The sequence below is a fragment of the Pleurodeles waltl genome, chromosome 4_2 (genome assembly GCF_031143425.1).
Source record: "Pleurodeles waltl isolate 20211129_DDA chromosome 4_2, aPleWal1.hap1.20221129, whole genome shotgun sequence".
Lineage (NCBI taxonomy): Eukaryota > Metazoa > Chordata > Amphibia > Caudata > Salamandridae > Pleurodeles > Pleurodeles waltl.
In genome coordinates this window covers 542,856,216-542,883,210 of record NC_090443.1, presented here as the reverse complement: position 1 = coordinate 542,883,210, position 26,995 = coordinate 542,856,216, and the positions used below count along the sequence as shown (strand labels likewise).

Genomic DNA, 26,995 nt, shown 5'->3' with positions numbered 1-26,995 from the left:
CCAGGGCTCAGTCGCGGATTCCTGCATTGCTGAGGCGTGAGCATAGGGTGTGGTGGGAGATAGTGTCGATCGTGGCTGAAAGGTCCAGGAGGATGAGGGCTGTGGTTTTGCCGTTGTTCAGTATGGTTCTGATGTCACAGGTGGCGGTGATGTGGGCGTTTTCGGTACTGTGGTTGCTGTGGAATCCGGATTGGGAAGGGTCAAGGGTGCAGTTCTCCTCGAGGAAGGGGGTTAGTTGTCTGTTGACAGCCTTCTCAATTACTTTTGTCCTAAAGGGGAGCAGGGAGATAGGGCGGAAGTCTTGAGGTCCTTTTGGTCTGCCTTGTTTTTTTGAGGAGGGTGTTGATCTGAACGTGTTTCCAGCACTTGGGGAGGGTGGCAGACTCAAAGAAGCTATTGGTGATCTTCCGTAGTTGGGGTGCGAAGATGGAGCTTGCTTTGTTGAGGATGTGGTGAGGGCAGGGGTCAGATGGAGAGCTGGAGTGGATGGTGTTCATGATTTCAATGGTGTTGTTGTTGATGGGGTCCAGGAGAGCAGGAGGTTTGTCGGAGGTGAATCTGTGGTGTTGGTGGTTGCCGGGGGGTTCTGGGTGCTGAAGCTGTCTTGGATGTCTGCAATCTTGTGGTGGAAATAGGAGGCTAGGGAGTCACAGAGGTCTTGGGAATGGCAAAATTATTGTAGTGTGCAATGTAGTTAAGAAGAGTCTTTGTAGGTACCGGTGGTGAGGTGGATCTGCCTGTGATTGTACAGAGTTATTGTAGTGAGTTTATTGGGGCTGTAATTTCGATGTACCTGCTAACATTTCGTTATCTTTTGATGTGTTTGTTACAGGGGCTTCCTGCTGGAAAGGGGGAGCCAGGGGACCAGGGATTCAAAGGGGACACAGTAAGTAGCATGTATCATTCAACCTGGGCCCACTCTGAGCATCAATGTATCTGCATTACTGTGTGCTCTGTGGTTGAACCCGTGATGTTCTCATGGACTTTCTTCAGCAGAAAATTAGTATTATTGCATCTAGATTCTTTTCATTGAAAAGAGGTAACAATATCTTTTCATTATCACCAATTACCATTGTGTCTTCATTAATGTGTTGGAAAAAATAGACTTTTAACAGTAAAAATATCTCCTACAACATTATCAGATGAATGAATAAAGAATGGCTGCAGGGAAAGGGTGGATGTATTAACAATGGTTACCGCTAGCAATAGGAGTGATGATGCTACATATGTATGACACTAGCGAGAAATAGTAATGAGATGGATGGGGTTAGGCTGGATGGTGTTAAGCATGGATCATGTTAATAATGAATGCCTTTAAGGATGAAGGCCGTTAAGGATGGATGAAGTTATGTTAGATGGTGTAAAAGATGGATGGCATTACAAAGGGATGATGTTAATCATGTATATTGCTGTACAGATTATTAAGATATATGTCAGCAGTGAATGCAGGAAGAGTTGGAGCTCTGTGAGAACGTGTGTTGTTAAGGATGGACGGGATTGAGGATGAATTGAGTTGAAGTATGGAGTTGGATAGTTAGCTTTGAAATGTAAGATGTTAGAAATGGATTATTTTAAGACTGAATGACAATAAGCATTGATGTCATTTATGATTGTGTAAAGGACGGATAGCAGAAATCAAGCATGGTATTTAAATTAGATAGTTGGGTACTGATTTGCCTAAAATGACAATCCCAGCCCCACATTGGGGTGGCTCAAAGAAGCCACTGGAGAAGGTCTTTAAGGCACTCCCATGTGCCAAGCAGTGTGCCTCCAATGGCGGGCTTTGCCTTATGGCAGATGCTGTAGTGGTACTCACATAGGGGACACTCAAATCCCTTTACCAGCCCACTCCATCCACCCCAGGGGATGCCCCAACCGCCTCTTCCCTCACATCTGCACTGTTGCCAGTGGCTCTAGAGGATCAGTACTCGGCAGAAGTTTATGGTCGGAATATCCCGAGCTCCACGTTTACCCCTGTTGGTGCCTTTTCTGCTGGCACAGTGTCCTCTGGTAGGGTCTCCAAGAGAGGATTAAGACTCAGAATTTTTATTTTAAAGCTTGGCAGTGCTCAGAATTAGTTGTTTTAGCAATGGTTAGCATTTGGGGAAGGGGTAGTTAAGTTTTAGAGGCAATAAGGAAAGGCAGTATTAGAAGAGTTAATGGTTAGAACAGATGGCATTATGCCTGTCAATACACAATATATATATTGTGCTACCATCAACTATGATATATATTTCAATGGACCGCTAACTATCTGAAAATCTCATTAATAACGGCATAAGCACATGAGCATAACTTGTTTCAATTCTGCCTGAGTCATCTACCCATAGATGACATGTAAAAGTTTCTCTTTGTTACTCTGTTTCACAGGGTCTGCCTGGTCCAAGAGGGAAGAAAGGAATGAAAGGAAAGAGAGGAGTGACAGGATTTCAAGGGATTGGGGGACCCATCGGTCCCAGGGGACCCCCAGGTATTATGGTAATGTGATTTTATTTGGTTTGTGCAAATGCATTTTTGCAACTAGAGATTAATGTCTGAACTTAAATAGACTGCCATCATTTTGAAAAGTGCAATCATAGAATTCTTTATACGAGTTTCATAAATGCATAATGCTGTGGCATCTCAGGCAGCAGAATCATGGAATTCCCATGAAATAAGTTGTTGTTTCTAAGAGTTAGGGTTGGATGTTATGCAAGACTAATTGAGTGTATACTATGACAGTTGTCAACACTTGATTGGGTTTTTAAGATCACTGTGCCAACAGGTAGTCTACTTTTAGAAAGTTATGGGAACGGTATTGTTTCTGGTTGAAATGCTTTGAAAATGTACCATTTGGCATCCACTAACACCCATGATGTGATTTAGAGTCCTCCACAGTGTCCCAGTAAAGTAGATATTGCCAGTGACTGTATGTCCAGTGTCACATATTGCAGGTTTCACATTTCCAATAACAGGTATGGGCAATTCACATGTGTAGCAAAAGTGGCACCTTACATATCCCCAGAACAAAATTTAATCAGTTTCACGTGCCCAGGTCTTTCCAAAGCAGATATGCTGCCACTGCCCACTTCCTCCTTTTCACTTGAGCCTCAGCAGCTCTACCCGTAGCCAGTGGATTGAAAGCATGTTTGAATGGGAGATGGTTGCTACCCGTTCTGTGGGCAGATGTAACTCCTGTTTGATGGCACCTACATCTTTCTATTTATGCAGACAGTTAGCTGCTGCACTACACCTGCCTTCCTCATTCACTGATGACAACTGTGGCTGTTTGTTGTCAATACACAAATCTCGCTGCCGTCAATGCACAGTATGTTTCACTTGAATGAGTCCCAATCACATAAGACTCTGACGCTCATTCACCCATACCTGTTCAGAAGCAGGCCTACATAGAAAGGAGGGGTACTCGAGAGAGTGATTGGGCGAAATTTGGCAATAAGAACGGGGCAAATTAAGAGCAAAAGGTCACTTTATTAGGAGAGGTATGCAACTGAAACTTGTTATTTACAATACAATATATCCAAGAAAACATGCCTCCCAGTCCCTAACACAGTTTATAACTAATCCCCCAACCCGTAATCCTTCCCCAGCATGAACAATCCCCCCACAACCATTGAAACATTCACACCATCTTCTTTTCCCTCCATTTGCCTTCCTTCACTCGTGACCCAAGCATCGCTCCGATGTATTCCCTCTGCCCAGGTGTGCCCTGCAGGTCCCCATCCCGTCCAGCCTAGCGTGAGATCCTGCATATCTGCCACCTGCCCTAAAGTGTCACAAAATTCCTGCCCCATGTCTAAATACCAATAAAGTCAACCACACAAAAATAGGCCTAAGATTGAAAAAACGTGTCTAAGCCAAAGGGTGGGGGAAAGAGAAAAACAGCAAGTACCCTTATCACACTACCTGACAGGACTGCAGCATTATATACTGTACCTAACTGTCCCTTGCTGTCCCCTGCCATCTCCTCAGTACCTCCCCTGCATTAACTTGACCAATCCTGACCCCTGTTGGCCTGGACTGCGCAACCCACTCGAGGCTGGACATCCTGGACATGTCACCCCTGGGGAGCCCCATCAGGTGAAACGTCTCAGAGTGAATAGGTCACATTAAGAGCAAAAGGCCGCTTTATTAGGGCAGGCATGCAGCTGGGACTTATAATTTAGAATACAATATATCCATGAAAAATCTGCCTCACTAATACAATTGGTAGGTAACGCCCCCACCCTTAATTATCCCACACAACATGAACAATCCCCCAAAGACCATCCAAACATTCACACCATCTTCTTTTCCCACCATTCACCTTCCTTCACACGTGACCCAAGCATCTTTCCCCTGTATTCCATCTGCCAAGCAGTGCCCTGCGAGTCCCCCAAATCTTCCGGCCACCAGAATAAAAACCCTATTAAGGTTTTTTTTTCTGTCACCCCGCCTCCACACCCTTCTTCTTCTAAATTTGAAGAAAACCAAAAAATAAAAATAAAACAAATCCACAGCGTTATGATGTTGTCTTTCAGACAACCAACAAGACAATTGTCTTTTCCCCTACACAGGTTGTTGCCTTAACAGCCTATATTTGGTGAACACAATGTTTGCCTTGCCAGCTTTTTTGCCAACTGCTCTCTAATTTGCAGGAGATATAACTTGCACCCCACAAATGACAAATGAACCCCATCCTGATGATAAAACATAAAGTCCTCTTTTTTAACATCTTTTTTTTTTCTTTTTTTAATTATTTTTAACATCAGTACACAACAAGACACTTTCAGAAAATGAAACAAAAGAAAAAAAAGGTCAACCAAGCTTGTCTAAGAAATAATTTCCCCAGACTAGAGAGAACTTTTTAACATTACCTATTCTACTAGCATATCTCATCTCCTGAAGTCTAACTTGAACCATCCTATTATACCATCCTTGACTAGTAGGAGATAATTCAGACCGTCAGTTTCTCAGCAACAGTGACCTAGCCACCGCAGTGGCTATAAATACGAGCTTCTCCAATCGAGAGGAGAGTCTTGCCTCGGGATCATACCCCAAGCTCAACAGGCGAATACTCGGAGATATGGGTACCAACACAATGGATGTTAAAATTGCAAAAACCCCTTCCCAGTATCTCTATATACATCGGCATGTCGCAATCGTAAATATCCAGCCTGCCGCCCCTATTTCCTTGCACTGAAAACACATATTTGGGTTGCTGATCCCCATACGAGATAGGGCTTGCGGGGTTCGATACAACAACCATTTACTAAAAAATATCATTCGATGCCAATTAGCCCCTCGTAGCACAGAAAAATTTAGGCGGTTAATAGTCTCCCAGTAATCACTTGAGACCACCATGCCCTCCTGACTAACCCATTTCATCTGAGCTCTTATCCCCCGATCCACTTTAACCCTTTCTGCCAAGAGCCTTCTCCATGCCCCTGCATTCCCTATCCGCGAAGGTGTAACTAATTCTGTTACCAATGATTGGGCATTAATGATAGAATTAATATCTAAGTTTTTAAAAACCTGCAGCAAAATATTATAGGATCTGACCAGCAAAAGATCATTGTTGACTGTGATCATGATTTTCCATGGGGCTTCCCAGTTACCCTCAACACGAAAATCTCCAATTTTACTAAATCCAGCGCACTCCCACCTTTTCACCATGACTTCGTTAATCTGAGTCCCTGAACCTAGAGAAATCTGTCAGAGTGGAGTGTCAAAATGTACAGAAGGGATTGAATATTTTCTAAAAAAATCCACTCTTTTCTTGAGAAACCATTTAAGAATTTTATAACAAACTTTTTTAGGCGATTTGGTCAAAAAGGGCTGGGTTCCGAATATTATGCTCTCTGCATATTAGTTCCCGAAAATCAGTAAAAAACTTGGAGCCGACGGAGTATTCTAATTTAAAGCTAGCATAATAGTGTGCAAAAAATGCATAATAATAATCTTTGAAATTGGGTAAGGCCAGTCCCCCCTTCTCCTTATTGGCGTACAGTATACTCAAAGCGGCTCGAGCCTTTCGGTTCTGCCAGATGAAGGAGCGAAATAGGGATTTCAGTTTTTAAAAAAAAGGTTGCGTTAAAACACACGGAATAGCCGCAAACAAGAAATTGAAAAGTGGTAAAATTGACATTTTAATTAATGCAATGCGGCCTAATATAGAGAGAGGGAGAGGCCTCCAACGAGTCAGTAAAGCCTGAGTTTTCTGAAGTAAAGGAGTGAAATTCAGCTCATAGATATCACTTATATTGGCCGAAAAATAAAACCCCAAGTATCTTTTAGGGTTGGAATTTACGCATTCTCTTAATTCAGGAAGAAGACAATTAGGAGTAGTGCCACAAAGAATGATGTCGGTCTTGGTCCTATTAATCTTATAGCCACTGATTTGCTGAAATTCTTTAAATAAATTAAAGGCCGCTTCCTGAGAAGAGTGTTTTATGTCCAAAAACAGAATAATATCATCTGCATAAAGTTTAATCTTTCCCATTGATTTTAACGGTGCCTGAATCTGACTATTCTGTCTAATTTTAATGGCGAGTGGTTCAATAAAGAGGGCAAATAAAATAGGGGATAACGGGGACCCTTGTCTAGTCCCTTGTTGTATTTGAAGCTGTCCAACAGACTTTGAGTTTATAATAATATTAGCCTCAGTGTTTGAGTACAGCCTTTGAATTAAAGAAATAACTTGAGTGGGTACCTTATAACTAGATAAAATTGAATAAAGCGTGTCCCAAACAACCAAATCAAAGGCTTTCTCTGCGTCCAGTAAAAGAATAATAGCAGGGACTTTATTAGTGGTAAAATAATGAAGAGCCTCTGCTAAATAGTGTGTGTTTGTAGCCAGTTGTCGACCAGCCACGAAAACGTTTTGATCGGGATGCACCAATTTATTAATTACCCCATTGAGCCTATTAGCCAATAGTTTTGTCATTATTTTATAGTCTGTGTTTAACAATAAAATTGGACGGTAAGCATTTGGATCCTCCCTATCTTTATTTTTCTTAGGAAAGCTAACCACATTTCCTGCATGCCATGTTCTGGGGATTTCCTCGCCCTGTTATAAACCGTTTAAAAGGGCTAAGAACTCCTCAGCAAATGCATTTATGAAAGTCTTATAGAACTCAGCCGGAAAGCCATCCGGACCGCAGGTTTTCCCTGTGGGGAGATTTTTAACTACGTCTAGAAGTTCCGGCTTTGTAAATGGTTGAGACAATGCCACACGGTCCTCATCTGAAAGAGAAGTAATATTAAGGCCCATCAGGAACATCTCAATGGTCCTGGAATCTATAACTGAAGCATCACTATAGATTTGTTTATAATGCTCCAGCATAATTTGGTCAAGGTCTCTGGGGTCAGTGCGCCTAACCCCAGTAATCGGGCATCTTAAAGCGTGTATAAGATTGCCCGCGATATGATCTTGAGCTTGCCATGCCAAGAATTTTCCCATAAAATTGCTTTCTTCATAACTTTTCTGTTTATAAGACCCATATTCTATATCAACTTTTTTTTTTTAAATCCCGCCAGCGCTTTCTTGGCAGCTTCGAAAACCTTCCTATTAGTATCCGAAGGGGCATTCAAATAGGTGACTAAACACTTATGAACTACGTCTTCCAATACCGCAGTTTGTTGTTTCAGAGCCCGTTTATCAGCTACCTCTTTGACGATTACCCAGCCCCTGAAGTAGGCCTTAAATGCATCCCAGACTATTGCTGGGGTTGAAGACCCCTGATTGCGTTGAAAGAAATCCCTAATTTCAACCTGTGAAGTCTGTATCCACCCTTCTTCCGATAAAAGGCGGAGATTTAAAATCCACCTTCTAATCTGAGGTAGGTGAACTGTAGAGTGGAGTGAAATTTCCAGCAGCAAAAGGGCATGGTCTGAAAGACCGGAATGCTGGACCGATTGAGATCGATAGCACAATGTTTCAGAGATTTAAAAAAAAATCTATACGTGAGGAACTTTTATACCGTGATATATACGGGGCCGGATCATCTGTCAGAGGGGAATAGAAACTAAAAAAAATGAATCTCTCCATTGCAACTTTTTTAACATCAGTGTGTTCCAACCAGTCAATGCCCAAAGCTTTGCAAAAGCATTGCATTTCTCTATTGAGATTGAGCCTAGCCTTCTCTACTACGTTATACTTCACTATTCCAAACTCTCTGCACAACTAGCACTGTCCAAAACACGTACGTGCCTAACCATACCCTATAAATGAAATCGTAATGCTTTTTTATCTCTTCCGGTAACCCAAGACCTGTCAGCTGAACCAAATAATTATCTCCTAAATGTATGATTAAGACATACAGGCATGGCTTCTCAGTCACCAGATTCTTCCCCACCTCACCAATTAACATTTATTTCATCTGCATAACAACCTAAATTTCACCCAAAGGGGCATTTATCTGCTTACTTCAGTGACCATCTAACAAAAGAATGGCCAACGATCTATATTGCGAAGTACTGTCCCATCAGGCAACCTAAAAGAAATATTAAATGTCATTCCGGCAAAAATGATACCTCCTCCAGCTGCCAAATGTAACACAGGCAACAATCTGATGACCACCTTCCCAGTTTCATAATGTGTTTCATGGAATAATCTAACCTGTTCTCTTTCATTGCTGCATCAATTCTAAATAAATGTGTGCCAAAATATTTGTGATTCTGTCCCATAACCTGCAAGAATGTTTTCATTACTTCCAAAAGCTAAGTTGACAGCAATCTCTTCCCATCTACATGACAGAAAACCCAGCCTATCTGCTCCACCCCAACTGCCTTAAAATTATACCAGGCTCCAAATGAGACCACCAGTCCTATAAGATTAAAAGGCACTGTGGCCCCTTTCCCTTTCAGATCAGTTTTGTATTTTCTCAAACAGTTTTAACTTAACCCACACCACTTCTACACTGCCTACCTTTAATCTGTTTTACTAGTTCCTCCCCAGTAATTTTGATACTCTAAAGGTTCCATGAAACAACCATAACATGCACCACTTGAATAATAATGTCTCAAACTGCAAGAAACAAACCATGCTCAAACCCTTAACCAAACACACCAACCAATGGATTGTAACTGGTTCCCTTTGACTACTCCCTCATTTCTATCATTTGTCCATCCTTTTAAAAGCCTTTCATCCATTTCCCCATCAAATGGTTCATGTCCCCATTTCCATGGAACTGATTCCTGCCATCTTCCCACCTATTGTAGTGGCTGCTACAATCCTGTTGATATTCATCATGATAAAACTCACTACATTATGTTGTCTAGCCTCCATACTTTTTTCATCTTGCCCTCTTCTACTTCCACCACTGCTCAAAAATTCCTCCTACGTTTGTCTGAATGCTGCTCTGGTACTGAGTGCAATAGGCTATTCTATAAGCTGCACAATTCTCGTTCCCCAGCTCCCAGATTCCCATTGGTATCACAGACCTCCTCAGATCTGCTCCAGGTGCCAAACCACAGAATCTCTGCTACTGTGAACAAGACAATGCATCTGCGATGCTATCGTCCACATCTGGAACGTTTTTTACCTTAAACACAATGCTAAACATTAAACACCCAGGGATGAAGCACTGCAACAATTTCAACAGCTGTCACCTAATCAACTACAGTCCTATTGTCCACATGAAGTGTAACTGCTGTGTGTGGTAGCTTAGCCCTTGCCATCGTAAAACCAAGCCTGTGGCAAATACCCCACCCTAATTTCACTACCCTATTGGCAAAATTCAGATGACCTAGTAACTTCTGTACCTGGCAAAGTTGTTTTTGAGGTGCAGCTAGTGCTCCTTCTATTAGTTGTACCAATTCATGAATCTACTGTTTCGGCAGTCACGCGTCCATGTGCACAGCGTCAAGCTCAATGCCTAGGAAACTCAAGTATTTATTTGGACCTTCAGTCTTTTCCAGTGTCAAAGGCACTACAAACTCCTTTGCCATGTTCTGAAATGTGTACAATGTTTCTTCACATTCACCTGTATCCCTCATACTCAGGAAAAGAAAATCATAATTACCAACTCGTGACCAAACCTGAAAGTAAAGCACTACTATAAAAATGTGCTCATGCCTCAAACAATTTTCAAGACGCTGCACAGCCCATTGGTAGTACATATAGCTGATCATCAAATCAGATGTAATAGAGAGAAACCAAAGATTGGACATGATGTAAGAGGAAGGCTGATTTTCTGTCGCATTTTGCTAGTTCCACACCTACCCACATTGCCTCACCAAAGCCATTGCAACATCCACAGAGGCAAACTGTACCTCTGTATCTTGATGAACAATGACATTATTTACTGACAATGATTTTAATTAATTGAAAATATACATATATTCACACATACATACATACATACATACATACATACATACATACATACTTACTTACTAGCAAGCCTTTTGGCCAGGACAAGAGATGAATCATTCTAAACTCACCTTCTGTCTTTTATAGTACTACTCCCAAAGGAGATCATCAGATCCGACAAAGGCCAAAATATAAATTGGCCTGTCATCTTACATTCGGCTACTTCTTTCAAAATGTTGTCCCTCCCCAAAGGTGGATGTTCTGTAGCTGATTTTAAGTTCCAACAAATCTTACAACTTGGACCTTGATAACCTAAGTTAATGCCTTCTTTAAACCCCAATTCCAAAATTAGAGCATCCTCTCTGTTAGGGTACGATGTGAGCCAGGTTTCTAAAACTTCAGTTATGATTGGTAGAGAAGCCCTTGTTGCTAGGTCATGACTGTCCTCCTTTTCCCCTATTGTATCCAGTGAAACTATAATTTAACTGCTCCCCAAAACTTTGTAAAACCCTGCGTCTTCCCCCACATTCTGAACATTCATGTTTCTACTTGGGCAGTAACCTCTGTAAAATCTCCAGCATTCCCTTTGTTAAGGAAAAACATCTGTAACAATGAGGGGCAGTGCCACGCGTGCCATTCCCCCGCAAACGAAACAATGCTTGCCTCAGCGACGACTCTACCTTAACCATGCATGTGCCTGAATCACATATGTGCGTGGGTAAGGCAGAGAAAGCGATCTAGCTGTTCGGGCGGAACAGGAAGGAGCAGAAAGCAGTCTAGCTGGAAAGAACAGGAGAGGTAAATGGGTCTGGAGCCAGGTTTGGAGGGGGGGGGGGTAGTTTTTAGAGGTGGGAGACCTTTTAAGGGCTCGGGGCGGGTGGGTGATTTGGGGTAGTTTAAGGGCGGGGCAGGTCTGTTTTAGGGTTCAGAGTGGGGGTTTGGGGTAGTTTTAAGGGCAGTGACTAGGTTTTAGGACTCAGGGTGGGGGGTCGGGTAGTTTTTAGGGCAGGGCAGGGTCAATTTTAGGGTTCAGAGCATGGGGGTCAGGGTAGTTTTAAGGGCAGGGTGGGGTTACTGGCTAGCTGGAAGAAACAGGAGAGGTAAGTGGGTGAGGGGCTGGGTTTGGGGACGTAGTTTTTAGGGTTGAGAGGAAGTTTTAGGGCTGAGGGCAGGTGTGGGGGTTGGAGTATTTTTAAGGGTAGGGCAGGGTCTGTTTTAGGGTTAAATAGTTTTATGGACAGTGACCAGGTTTTAGGCCCTAGTTTTTAGGACAGGGTGGGGCCAGTTGTAGGATTCAGCGTGGGGGATCAGGTAGTTTTAAGGGCAGGGTAGGGTTACTTTTAGGGCTCAGTGCAGAGGGAATTTAGGTCTCAGGGCAGGGGGTGGAAGGGGCAGTTTTAAGGGCTGAGGCAGGGTGCATTGCAGGGTAGGGTAACAGCTGTTAGGGGCCAGGGCAGGGGGGAATTTACCACACATGTTCCTTTACCAAACATGCTTTTACAATGAAATTCATTGTAAAGGCATGGGTGGTAAAGGCATTTGTGGTAAAGACGTAGTCGTTGTTGAGGCCGCATTGTTAAGGCATGCATGGTTTAGGAATGCATAATTCCATCATACAACCCAGTGTTGACACTCTGACCCTGCCCCCAGCAACCCACCCCTCTGAGGTGGGCCATCCCACAAAGGGCTGCTGCTGCACTGCTAAGCCACTGGCTGTGTGTAATGTTGGTGGTGGACAAATGCGATACATCCACTGCAACCATAATCCATTAATAATTTCCTCTCCCCACCCCAGGCTTGTCAGATTTCAGTCCAAAACTGTTACAGATGGGGTATCTAGTTGGCAGTGGTCTGTACTCTGTCCAAGTAGGGACCCTCACGCCAATAAAGGCAAGGATTCACATAGCTAAAAAAAAACTTGCTCACCCCCTTGGTTGCTTCACACGAGCAGTCAGGCTTATCTTCGAGGCAATGTGTAATGTATTTGTACACACACACACATACACAGTAACACAGTGAAAACATCACAAAAGTACTCCACATCAGTTTAGAAAAATATTTATCTGAGTAAAACAAGATAAAAAAGACAAAGCTCCAACACACACAAGCAAATAAACAAATGTTCAAAGATTAAATCTGAAGTACTACAACTGTGGCTATCACAACGTCTTAAGAAAGACGTTCCCAAAAGTCCAATGCCACTCGCGAGGGAGTGCGGCATTCACGAAGTCATGCGTACCTCAGCTACAGTAACTTCAAAAACAAGGAAACAAAGACGTTGCATGGGGTTCGGGAGGTGAGGCATCGCGGGAGCCAGTGCAGCGTCAGTTCCGTACTGCTGCCAGGGAGGTGAGGCATCGGTGAGGCATCGGTTCCTTACAGTTGCAGGGGGAGCTGATGCAGCGTCGATAGTGAGACGTCAGTTTCCTTATGACCCGGCGGGGTAGATGAATCCAGAAGGTCAAGACGTGATGCCTCGACTTCATAGTGTTGCAATCAAACCATGGGCCCACAGGTACTGCGGCGGATTCGATCTTGGGTGACACCAATGTCGATGACACAGCACTTGGGACTAATGCTTCATTGGGACTTTGAGGCACTGCAACGGCATTGGTCCTGTAGCATCAGTCACAGCTGTTGCACTCAGTGGGGACCATGGCTTTGGTGCAGGCAGTGGTGTGGAGTCAGGCAGCGGTGCCGGTTCCAAAGCCACTCTGGAGTCAATGTACTTGGTTTCTTCCTGGTTGCACCAGAACTTACTTCCAAAGGCCCATGAACTGGATTTGGCACCACCTAGCAAGTCAGAACTCTCAGCAAGAGAGCCCAGGTGCTGGCAGATGAAGTCCTTGATGTCCCCAAGACTTCTTAACAGGAGACAAGCTCAGTCTAAGCCCTTAGAGAACCTTTGGAAGCAGGACATAGAAAGCAAAGTCCAGTCCTTTCACTCCCAGCAGCAAGCAGCAGACCAACACAGCAAAGCAACAGGCATAGTGGCAGTCCCTCCTACAGTAACCAGTTCTTCTTCCTGGCAGAATTTTCTCAGTTCAGAAGGATTTCTAACTTTATGTGGTCTGAGGTTCTTTGCTTATACCCATTTCTGTCTTTAAAGTAGGCAAAATTCAAACAGAAGTATTTGTAGTGCACAGGACCCTGACTTTCCTGTCCTAGCCCCAGACACACTCCAAGGGGTAGGAGACTGCTTTGTATAAGGACTGGAAACGCCCTATTCAGGTGCAACTGTCAGCTCCTCCCACCACTCTAGCTCAGAAAGACCCATCAGGATATGCAGGGCACACCTCAGCTCCCTTTGTATGACTATTTAGAGTGAATTCACAATCAGCCCAACTGTCATCCTGACCCAGATGTGTATTCCTAAGCCAGGCAGAGGCACAGAATTATTAAGCAAGAAAATGCCCACTTTTTAAAAGCAGCATTTTCAAACTTACAACTTAAAAAACAACTACACCAAAAGATGTATTTTAGATGGTAAGTTCAGCGGCCTCAAACTCCATATCTGTATCTGCTCCCAATGGGAAATTGCACTTAAAAGACATTTCAAGCCAATCCCCATTGTACCCTATGGGAGGAATAGTCCTTGCAATAGTGAAAACCGAATTTAGCAGTAATTCACTATGAGGATATGTGAAACACACCAGTAAATGGCTTCCTTTTAACTACACTGCATCCTGTCCATAGGGCTGCCTTGAGCCTCATAAGGGATAACTTACATGTAGTAAAAGGGAAGGTTTGGTCCTGGAAAGTGGGTTCACTTACCAGACTGAAATGGCAGTTTAAAGCTGCACATACAGACACTGCAGTGGCAGGTCTATGCCATGTTTACAGTGCTACATGTGGGTGGCACAATCGGTGATACTGGCCCAATAGTAGCATTTGATTTATACCCTCTGGGCACACATAGTGCACTTTACTAGGACATACTAGTAAATCAAATACGCCAATCATGGATAAACCAATCTTCAATGCAATTTAGACAGAGAGCACTTACACTTTAGCACTGGTCAGCAGTAATACAGTGGCCAGAGTCCTAATGCCAGCAAAAAGTAAATGCAGGAGGTCAGACGCAAAAGTTTTGCGGATAACCATGCAAAAAGGGCCATTTCCAACACAAACATGCCCTGAACTCTTCATCATACTGCTACCATGCAACCCCACCATAATTCATGTGTGTTTTTTAATTAATCTATGTATTCAAACATTGACACTGACAGTTCTGGGAAACACTTGTGTAAATCAAAAATGCTGACATCCATGTGTCACTTGTTGTATGTACCTAAGGCCTTTTAGCTAGCTCCCATGCTTCTTCTTTAGACCCCTTCTTTGCCTGCGCTTCAGTGTAGTAATTTTAGGACGTCCACAAACACTCCTTTCCATATTTTCTCTTTTGCATTGGATGAAAGGTGTGCCCCCAATTGCATAGACAGTCCCATGTAAGGCAATTGTTTTTTTTAATCTTTGCCTTACTTTTACTATTTTCTTCTTTGGGCTGTACCTTTTTCTTTCCATCTGTTTTCTTGTTATCTACATTAGTCTGTTCCTTACCTGAACAGTGCTCTTGACCCCTGGTATTTGTTACCTCTACCTCTGGCTCCATCGATGTACCAACCCGTTGTCTTCACAGTCAGTCCCTTCTCCTTTTTCTACGTGTACCACCTTCTTCATGCTTCCACTCGTGTCCCAACATTCCCACCAACTTTTCTCACCTGTTCTCAATTTCTTCTCCTTTGTCCCTAATCTTGTTCCTGTTGTCTTCTAGAACCTCTTGTATTCCCATTCTGTGCTTTGTCATCAGACACCTGTATAGGAGTACTAATACAGGACATATAATCCCCCTCCCTGGGCTCCCCTTATGCCAACTGACTTCCTTCCAATATGGAAATTTCCTTTCTTCCAATTCATCATCCTCAGAGTCATAATCCAACTCAAGTGACTCATCATCTCTCTCTACTCACTCATAGCCTCGCCCCATTACCAACACCACCATCAAAATTTCAGCCATGGGCTTTGCCGGCCTGGTACCACACTTCCAGCCTCCTCCTACGTTGTTGGGTAGTTGCACTAAACCTCTCTGTTTCTTCGGCCCAATGTCCCCAGTCTGTTGGTAATATGACCGGTGTCTGCTCCACCATCCTGGACTCGTATTCCTGGATGATCCTCACGGTGCCATGCAGGTCACCCCAGCCTGAGGGGGCTGTGGACCTGACACACATGTCTGTTTGACTCTCTCCTATTTTACTATCAAACACTGGAAACCATACCCAGCTACCCATCTGCTCTTTTATTAGCATAACATCTTCCCCCAGAGCCCTTTTGTGAGTAAAATCTTCTCTTGCCCCTTTAACAAAGCGTGGGTGATAAGCTCTCATATGTTCTCCTGCTAGAGCCTCTTGTGGCATTACGTTAACTTGCTTACGCAACTATTCACCATTTACATACTCCTGTGCTTGACCATCCGCTGCCAGAAAACTAACTTCAGCATTTTACATTATCCCTATTCCACCAGCTAGTTTATTCCCCAACTCCAGCAGCAGGTTTGTTCTGCAGCAATATTCCTGCCACTTTAGGTGACTAAAAAGTAGTGCTGTCATTGTCTCCCTCATGCGATCCCTCTGTTGCCCCCTGGTGGCCACTGCACACTCCGCTGGCTGGGCCAACACTGCTCGCTAGCAAGATTGTGGCTTGGTTGTGCTCTTCTTCAACCCGCCAAGCTAGTGGGCCTATTACCCTTTGACGTTAGGAAGCAAGTTTGACCTTGCATTGCCTGGTCAACTCCTAGCCGCAACATGGATCCTTCGGCAGCAGGTGAGGCACTCCGCATTTCATCTCCTCCCAGCTTTTCCTTTACACATGCCCCTGCTGAATATTTATTTTTATGCTCTGGAGGAGAACATGCCATTACTGCGGCTCTCCATACTGCTTGGCTTAATTAAAACACCCCTCCCTGCCTCGCCTAATGTCCTCAAAACCTCCCTCACCTCTGCACTGTCTTGTGCCATAACACCCTGCCTAGTAAAAATCAACCCCAGCAAAACTAAGTTTTACTTTATGATAGAAACATCAAGGACCCTTATTGCCCTACCTGAACAGGACCACAGCTTTTAAACTGTGCCTAACTGTTCCTTGTTGTCTTCAATTGTCACTTAAGCCCCTCCCCTGACCAGGTCTCCACCAGCCACTCAAAGCTTCCTGGAGGTGGACATTCAAAGAATGCCACCCCTGAGAGCCTCATTGTGCTCAGCATGCGTACGTAGCACGTAAGCAACAGCTCTCTGCTGGGGCTCCACTTGGAGACTAGAGTCAGTGTGGGTTTCTTAATCTGAGTCAAGCACTTCACCAGAAAATTACACTATTACTTTGAGCAGTAGGGTTCACTGGTACCTATTTTTGGGGATCAGCGCTTATTTTTCCACATCAGAGCAAGAGCAGGAGAGGGGAAAACGCACAAAGGGAAAATAATGAGAAAGAAAATGACATAAAAAACATCATGAAGGGAGAATATAGTGACCTGCAAGAGTGAGATAAAAGTGCATGGAGTGTCTGTTAGTGAATAAAGAAGAATGAGATGGATTTTAGACTGCACAGCCTTGGTATTTGGTGCACCAGTGCTCTGTGTGGAACTCAGCACCTATTCTTCTACAAATTAAATACTGGGTTAGAGTTGGATCTTGTAGAGGAGTGGGCAATGAACTGCTGAGCCAGAAAGGGTAATTGTTGTGCCTATAAGGCCCATGATATTTTAAGGCATATGCAAAATGGGCAATTGCCCAGGACCCCCACATTTCAAGGGCCCCCCATAGAAAAGTAAACTTTATCTCTCGGACCTCTGTCTATTTTTACATCTCAATCTCTCTTCTTTCTGCCTACCTCTACCCCCTGTCTGTCTTAGTTGTGTGTTAGCCTAATGCTTTTTGGGGTTCTCTGAAATCACACTTGTTCCAACTGTTTTTATGTGAAACTAATTTCTGAAAGTTTTTTGGCATCATGTGGGCAGCAATAAGGAGAAAAGTGGGTATCAAAATTCTAAATTGTTAGGAACAGTAGAACCCAAAACATGCCTTGCATGGGCCAAACAAATCCATAAAATGACACTGTTTGAGCCTTACGAATGCCCTAGCCTTTATAGGACAAAACAGGGGTTGGCTGTGAATTGCATTCTCCTCCCTTGATGGTACATAACATTTGCCTTCTCAAATATGCACACTGAAAATCACAGCTGTTGAAAACAGGACTTGATCTGTATTTCCTAGATAACTCCAAAACCCAAAGCGAAGCACAGACTGATTGTATACCGTAATCTTAATTTGCAGTTACCACACGAACAACAAGAGTATATGTGAGCACAATCTGTACTTATCATAAGAAAGTTTACAAATAAACTTGGTGTGGCATGTGCACATATATTTGGAATTAACACTTGATAAAACAAGAGGAAGACTCAGCTGTGTTTATCCATTTGGTTCGCCTAGCCCCTGCTCCATGAACAGCCAGGGGTAACCACCTGAAAAGATAACATACAGAACAGTAAACGAAATAAACAAAACAATTGACTTGGGTAGCTGATAAATCCTTCTCCTTGCCCGCATCCTGTGGTAAAACTCCATCTAGGCAATGGATCCACGATAGATTTCTATGTTTTACAACTTCTCTTTCTATATAGGGGTTCCGACTCCCAGTCCTAATGAAGCTCTCATGTTCTGAAACCATAGCATTTACATTCTTGCAGTGTCTCATTCATAAGGAAGCTACTGCTAAAATGTGAACTTCTGCTAAACCTCTCTTTTTTGGCGTTTTGTGTTTAGGGAATTGAGGGAGAAATGGGAGAACCTGGCAAGACTGGAAAAGATGGAACAAAGGTGGGTTTACCAAAGATCTTGTATGCCTTGAGGGTCTTCATCTGTGCTCTACCTGTGTCATACTTGCTTTTTCCCCAAAACTATTAATGCAGGGTCACCGCTGGACAATCTAATAATCACTCATAATGATCCTGACGATAGCTTCATACATCCAAACTGATCCATAGCCACACTGAGACATTTTATTAACTATTTATTCGTGTTACAATGGTTAGCCTTGCCTTCCACAGACTTCAGTAGGAAACATTTAAATGATTTATTTCACAGTTTTCTTTTTGGGATTTTTCTAAAGCTTTCTTTGGTAGTTATCATATGCCCTTCCACTTGCTGTGATCTCGGTTAGTACATCAAATTCTTTACAGTTCATCTGCAGTACTTTCAAATCATTGATGCTAACTGAACCCTAACCTTCATCCCTCCCCAGCACCTCCCCAAAAGTTAGTCTTGAGCTCATCTCACGCTACCCAAGGGTTAAGAAACTAAGCTAATAGATATTGGGTTTGTGTCTGCTGAGTCTTCTCTCTAAGAGTTTATTATGAATTTAGCTACTCAAAAACATTAAAGTCTTTCATCTCTTGCCCCCTAACCATGTCACAATACTTTATTCGCACTCTGTGGGTCAGAATCCGTGCACCTGGTCTCTGTGAGAGTCACAACCTTTTAGGTCGATCACAGCAAGCAAAAGTGAGACCCATTGCATTGCTTGTTTAATTTACATTGTAAACTGGCTCTGTGAAAGTTGCTTTCAGTACCAGACTATTATGTCATTTGTAGGTCGAGATTCTGAATTTAGGCCCGTATTTATAGTTACCCTGTAAGTTTGCACCACTTTTGCATCAGAAAATGATGCAAATGTGGTGCTAAAGAAGTATAAATATGGGCCTTGGGCACATATTTATACTTTTTGACGCAACTCAGCGCTAGGGCAGATTTGTGTCAAAACGTTTACCGCCGGCTAACTCCATTCAACGCACCAGCCGGGCGCCTTATTTATGGAATGATGTTAGCCGGGCAGCGTATGCGAAGGGAAGACTGGGGGTTGTGTGCCAAAGAATGGTGCAAGTCAGGTTAGAGTCAAAGATATTTGCTCAAACCTGACTAGCTATTTTTTGGCACACAATCCCCATGGAAATAACACCTGTCTTAGCAAAGACAGGAGTCATGTCCCCCTGCCCAATGTCCATGCCCTGCCCAATGTCCATGCCCAGGGGACCTCTGTCCCCTGGGCATGGCCATTGGGCACAGTGGCATGTAGGGGGGCCCAAGTTAGGCCCCCCTATGCCACTTAAAAAAAATATATATATATACTTACCTGCACTTACCATGGATGGGTCCCCCCATCAATGGGTGTCCTCCAGGGGTGGGCGAGGATAGCAGGGGGTGTCCCTTGATGCAGGGAAGGGCACCTGTGGACTGCTTCCATGGTCTCACACCATGGAAATGAGCCCACAGGTCCCTTAACGCCTGCCCTGACTTAGGCGTTAAAAAACAGCGCAAATCCGGCTGGGTGCCTTGTTTTATGGCCTGCCTCATCCTGTGCGTCATTTTTACACCGGAGGATAAATAAGGCGCACTTGCCTTAGAGGCATTTTTTGCACGGGAACACCTACCTTGCATGTCATTAGATGAACCTGTAAATGTGACAGGAGGTGGTGGGTTTCGATTTGGCGAAAATGTAGGCCCATATTTATACTTTTTTAATGCCGCATTTGCGTCATGGCACAAACTTACAAAATGCAATTGTAGTTTGTAAGTTTGCGCCGCATTTGCGTTAAAAAGCGGCACAAATGTGGCGCTAAAAAGTATACATATGGGCCGTAGTATTTACACACGAACATTGACGTGCAGGCTGTATCTGACAAAGCATATTTCAGGGTGCCTTAGCCAAAGGTATGGAAGTTGCACGCAGCCGTGCCTTATCGCTTTTATGAAGCTGCTGACTGTGTAGTAACAATTATATGAAGCTGCTGTCCATATGTTATCACTTGTATGAAGCTGCTGAACTCGTGCAGTATAATGCTAGAATCTTTTGTTAAAAATGAAGATATAGGACAGATTTCATTTGCTTCATTTTTCTTTCGAGGAATCCAGTACTTTGATTGTCACCTGCTTACACAAAAAACTACAACAAAACCCTTCAACATTTCACAGTCATTTAGAACTTGACATTGTTATGACAAAAACGTTCCCACTTTAAGAAGTTTGAATTTGCGAACTTTGTGAAGTTGCATTTTTAAAATACAAGAACAAAGGGCCAGATGTAGGAAAAATGTTTGCATTCGCAAACGGTGCGAATCGCAAAATTCGACCGTTTGCGAGTGCAAAAAAGTGGTCACCGATGCATGAAAGGCATTCGCAGACCACAAATAAGAAATCGCTAAAATTGCGATTTCTTGCGTTGCGACCTGGTTTTGTGAGTCGCAATTTGCGATTCGCAAAATGCACATCTCAAGGCGATGCTGCAAAAAATCGCAAATTGCGATTTTCGCAGAATGGCATTTTGCACATGCAAAATACCATGAAATGAAACCAGGTGGTAACCTGGTGCAAAATTTAAAAATGCATTTAAAATGCATTTTTAAATTGAACATGTGAAGCACACATGCCCTTTTGGCATGTGTGCACCTTACATGTCCCCCAAAACATTTTTGGGGTGCAGCAGAGGGGGCCTTAGGCCCCCAGCACCCTGGGCTTTTGCATTTCCAAAATTGCGATTTCTGGTTCAGAAATCGCAATTTTGGAAATGCAAAAAATTCACAGCTATGGGCCAACAGGCCCATAGCTGCGAATGGGGCCGGTATTGCAATTTACGATTCGGTAATAGCATTTGCGATTTTTAAGAAATCACTATTACCGAATCGCAAATGTGATACATGGCACTTTGCGAGTCGGAAATAGAGATTTCTTAAAAATCGCTATTTCCGACTCGCAAAGGGCCGTGATGATACATCTGGCCCAAAGATCGGCAATAAGAATGCCTGCAAACTATAATTTTTCTAATTTATTCTTGAGCAAAATAAGTGAAACATCCTTAGTTTGTTTTAAACTTGCATATTGAAAATAAAATGTACAAATTAACATTATGCACAATACAGTTTATGCAAACAGGTGTTTTTTTTGCATTAAAAGACTTACCAGAGGTGTAACTGAAAAAACTCAAAATTTAAAAATCCACAAAGTCAAAAAACATGCACTTCATCCAATTCTGCCAGTGGAAAGGGGCTGGTGGTATCTATTAATTGTCTAAATTTTTTCTTTCACCTCTAATTCTCTTCACTTATAGTGTAATGTTGTTGAGCACATTTGATCCAAAATCTATGTGCTATTGCCGTACCTACCAACTGTCATGCATTACCAAACTGTTTATTATGAGCTTCCACTGTGTTTGTCATATGTTTTTTTTTTTTTTTTTAAATAAAATGTATTAAAATTAATTTGAAATTTAAAAAGAGAGCTTACATCTTTTTCTTTGTAAAATATATTACCAGGGCCCACATCGATGCGACAACCACTGACTATACAAAATAAGTTCCTTTTTAGATTCATTCCGTGCACATGTATCTTTTGTGAAATCTGGTATATATTCACCTTGACCAGCTGTGGGACTTCTGCAGTAGTTCACCTTTCAGATTTAAATAGACATTCATAAAAATTCAGAAAACAAACTTCCCACCTTTTATCCTTCTGTAGGAAGAAAGAGGTGAGTTGAATTGGACTTTTTAAGTTGAACTTTGATGTCCCTTGAATTTAACTTATCTGACCATCACCACACACTAACCGTTGCCCTTACAGTAAACCTGTCTCCCACCTCATTGTAACCCTAAACTAACTTTTGCCCTAATTGGAAGCTTAGCTATAAACCTGATAGTACTTTTTTTTTCTAATTTCTTTATTCATTTTTTTAACACAGCATAAGAAAAGGCAGTTCTGCATAACGAAATTTCCAGTATATTCCTACACCATATACATTAACAATCTAAGAAACAAATTGCAGCAAAGGACTAGTTCGGAAGGGACAGAGATATTGATGGTGACCGGGGCTTGACTAATAGTAGCCTGGGGGAGCACCAGGCAGGGGAGGGGCAGAGTGTAACCCCCCTGCCAGTATCATTACAGAATTGGGGTTTATATCTATTGTCCTCTCCTCGTGGAGTTCACTTACTCAATGGCAGCAAGGTTCATACAGTCTCCTTGGAGTGGGGGATATAGAGGGGAGGGAGAAGGTTTGTTGCAGTCTCAGTGGGGTTATTTGTAAAGTCTGCCCTTCCCGTGTTAGTAGACCCTCCCGATGACTCAGAGGAGTTTCAGCCTGAATCCCCCTCACCCACCACCATCTTGTCCTTTTCTAGCTTGTCTACTAGGGCACCCCAGATCTCCAGGTCTCTTTCAGCATGATTGTCAAGTCTGACCATCTGGAGCCTCCACTCTTCCACCACAGCCCACTCCGCTAGATCTGCTTTCCATTTTCTCATTGACGGAGACACTTGGCTAGCCCAGTGTATAACAATTTTGTGTCTGGTGAGGACCAGTCCCAACAGGACAAATCATTATTTCATTGTACAACATTTTTTAGGAGCAGGAGTAGTCCCAGCAGACAATGATGCATTGATAGATCTTTTGTTACCCCTGTCACCCTCTGAACCTCCTGAGTTACGTCCTCCCAAAAGGGTTTTACTACCTGGTATGCACATGTAACGTGCGAATCTGTCGGGGAGACCAGACACCTTCTGCAAACGGCATCAGACCAGGGTAAGCTCTTTACAGACTTTGTGGAGTCAATTACGTTCTGTGTAAATAATAGAATTGAATCAGCTTAAGCCTGGCATTGCTCGCTATTTCCTGAACAAGTTTTCAGGTGCACATCCATTCCCTCTCAGTCGGAGAAGAATCTAGTCCCCCATTCCATTTGGCTCTCAGGGATGTCAAGTCAGTAAGCCTGTTACCTTTTGGAGTGGCATATAGTCAGGATATGATACCCGAATTGCATCCAGGGTCCAACAGTACCTTCAGCATATTGGATTTGCTAGATTCGTCGGGTAATGTCGACCACATCTTCCTTACCACCCAGACTGTACTTGTGTATTGCAGGAACTGATCCAGGTCAAATGCTGAAGTGTGTTCCTGCTTCTTCAATAGTCATAAAGCTTCCATTTAAGTACACATTTTCTGCTTTCTGACTACCCCCTTCACCCAATGTGTGATGTCCATGGAATTACACATACGTGCAAATGAGCGCAACCACCAATGTGGAGTAGATTGGCAAAAGGTGCTCATCTCAGAATGCATGTGACCGCCGCTCCTATGCATGAGCAACCTGGGAGACTATAAAGAGGGTAGAAGCCGGAAGTCTGCAACCTCTCATGCGCAATGAGGGGAGGTTGGCGACATTGACCAATCCCTCCAGCAGCAATTGTTCCCAATTGGAACCCACCTCCGCCTACAAACCCGCATACTGGAGTAGTTCAGCTAGATAGTATAATTTAAGGTCTGGGAGAGCTAGGCTCCCCTCGGCAAAGTCCAACTTAAGGATCTCCAGGCCAACCCTGCTGCACTTTACTGCCCACAATAATGAAATCAGCAATCAATTCAGTTTATGGAGTAGGGAGTGCGGCAAAAAGCAGAACAAATCCTGCATTTTGTAAAGGCATCAAGGCAGCAAGATCATCTTACTTAATGCCACCCTACTGTTGGGTCTTGTAATTGCAAGTTGATTTATGCATGTGGTGAGGGACTTCCACGCAGGATAACCTAGGGAACAGAAGGCAGTGACGGAAAGGGAATGTTGGAACGGGGATGGGGAAGTGTTGGTTGGAGAAGGATGGAGGAGTAATGCGAAGCTCTGTGGCAGGTGTTATGTCCTGTCAAATATTTTAATAAAGACTTAACTGAGTTGACTTCTGCATCTTTTTAGTGACGACTCGTGGACTTCAACAGGATCTGTGTCCCACGTGATTGTCTGACCATTTCATCAGAGTTGTTCAGGAATCATGAGATTGCCGCATCAAATTTGCCTCTCAAGTTTTGAATTCTCAGCATCTCCATGAGTGTCTGGGCTATTGTTTTGTCTGATGTAGTATGTTCCTGAATGTTACGGCCAGGACTGTACACTCAAGTTCATCGCATCAACGGCACGCATTGGATTGTTCATGTGCGCAAGCCTGTACATGTCTTTGACAAGTCAGCTGACCTACAACATTGGCTCGAGGGGATTATAGCGTTCAACGGCACGCATTGGATTAAGCGTGTGCGCGAGCCTGTACTCAATTTTGGCACATCAGCTGACGTATGGTGTTTTCTCCCATTTGCCACAATGTTACAGTGATCCTTACGCATTAAGTTTAAAGCGGACAAGCTGCGTTACTCATTTTTATTTTCTTGATAACAGTTTCAAGTTAGCATTTAAACATTAGACAAAGACAAGTAACAATAATAATAAAACATATAATTTGCATACTACAATGCATCAAGTTATGTCACCACCATCAGTATTTACTCCAAATCCAACTTCTTCAGAGTCAGACAGGGAAATATGGAAAGAACGTATTGAAGCCTATTGATACGTTGGAGGGAGAAACTTTCACACACAAAAGGAAATTTGCTATTTTGAGACATTGTTTAGGTTCTTAAGGCTGGAAAATTCTCAAACATATCCACAGAATAGATGTACCACTAAATGAACTATGCCACCGCTATAAAATCTCTGGATACAAAATTTAAGAGATGCAAAAATGTAATAATGGAAAGACACACATTTTATAAAAAAGAGTACGAATGCCTGGAGAATCTGCATCTAGCTTTGTGGTTGCTTTAAGAATACCTTCTGTATCTTGTGAATATAAATCATTCGAGAAGAAAATGATAAGAGATCAGTTGGTTGAAGAAATTAATAACAAAAAGGTTCAAGAAGCTCTATTATCTACTTCCAATTTGACTTTAGAAAAAGCTGTGGAGATAGCGACCAGAATCGAAAGTACCATTTCCTATATGGAACAATTGACTGTGTCAAATGAAAAATTCCAACAGCAGCAAGATGTCTTACCCGTGAAAAGTAAATATGGGAAATACAATAGAAAGAGTGACAATGAAAAACACCTCGATAATACAAAAATCAACTCATGTTACAGGTGTGGAAGTATATTTTATTTAGGCAATTCAACTGCTTGCCTCACCACTGAGGTTGCCAAGCAACGAGCAAGAAACAAACAAGCAAAGTACTGAAAATTCAACAAAACAAGGCAAAAGAACAGGAATATTCATCTGAAGGTGAAGATGAGATATTTATGTTAGAAGATAAATCTACAAAAAATCATCAACAAGACAATGTGTGAAGTGTATCTTTAGGCTCTTTAAAAAGACCTCTTTGTTTATTGCAACTCGATGGCCATGAAATTAAGGTCATGGCAGATTCAGAATCGCCGGTCACGCTTATGAGTGAAAAGGTATGGAAGGATTCTTTCAAGGGTATCCAATTGAACATTTCTGATGTTCACCCAGTTGGTGATGGTGGCAAACCTATAGATGTTTTGGGTGGATTGGAGGCTGAAATTAAATTCAAAGAGGATATGACTCAAGGTTTGGTGTATGTTTTAAAGTGGACACTTGCCTTTTAGGATGGCATGACCAAAAGAATTTGGGTATCATTCTAGATCCTAATAATCCGGATCAGATATTACTGAAGGAAGAGTATATTGGAGTTTGTTCAGTGAAGGATAATATGTGGGAAAAGTGTTATCCAGAATCATTCAAAAAAAATGTGGGATTGTTCAAGGGTTTCACTCATAAAATTGAGTTGACGGAACATGGCATTCTTGCTGTGAACAAAGTTTGTAGGGTTCAGTTAGCCTTACGTTCTAAATTAAAGGAGGAACTTACTAAGTTGTGCAATCAGAAAATGATTGAGCCAGTAGAATGCTCCGATTGGGTGGCACCAATAGTTATTGCATGGAAGGAGAATGGATTGATTCAGATGTGCGTGAATTTAAGAGACTTGAATGATCAGATATGGATCGATCGTTATCGTCTCCCTAACATTAGCAAAATGTTGTCTAGTTTGAAGGGAGGAAACATCTTCACTTTGTTAAACACTCAACAGCATTTATAACTCCTGAAGGACTATTTCAGTCTAAGCATATGTCTTTTGGGTTAGCTTCTGCTTCTGCAGTGTTCCAAAGGGTGACTGAGAGTACATTCAAGGGGCAAAAAGGCATTTTACCTTTACAAGACGATGTATTAGTCTTTGGGAAAGATCAGGAGCAACATGATTCAAGACTAGATCATATCTTATCTACTTTAGGAAGTAAAGGAGTTACCTTGAGTGCAGAGAAATGTAAATTTAGTACAACATGTATTGATTATTTGGGTTATAAATTGTCAGCAGAGGGCATTGAACCCAAGGCAAGTTTGGTTAAATCGATTGAAAGTTTTTGTCCACCAGAAAATAAGGATCAATTAAGATCCTTCATGGGTTTGGTTAAGTTTTTTTCAAGGTTCATTCCTAAATGCACTGAGAAGTCTTATAATTTAAGGAATGTATTGAAACAAATGTTACATTTGAATGGTGTGAGAAATGTAATCAAGAATTTGAATTAATCAAGGAGGAAATTGCGCATGCTGTTCCTCTGAAACCATTTGATACCCATGATGGCAGCATTATTATGACTGATGCCAGTAACAAAGGTTTGGGTGCTGTTCTAATGCAATGTAGGAATGGTAAAGATGAGGTTGTAGCATTTGCATCTAGAGGTCTCTGAGGTGCAGAATCGTCCTATTCAGTTATAGAAAAGGAAGCGCTTGCATGCTGGTGGGGCATCACACATTTTAAACCATACTTATG

The 26,995-nt window shown here is 42.6% G+C and overlaps 1 long non-coding RNA gene across 1 annotated transcript; it reads left to right on the top strand.

The window, feature by feature from the left end:
- Positions 1-832: 832 nt before the first annotated feature.
- LOC138294182 (uncharacterized) lies at positions 833-18,166 on the top strand. Its single transcript, XR_011203248.1, has 3 exons — positions 833-886; positions 2,371-2,478; positions 18,109-18,166. It is a non-coding gene; the product is annotated as an uncharacterized lncRNA (long non-coding RNA).
- Positions 18,167-26,995: the final 8,829 nt, after the last annotated feature.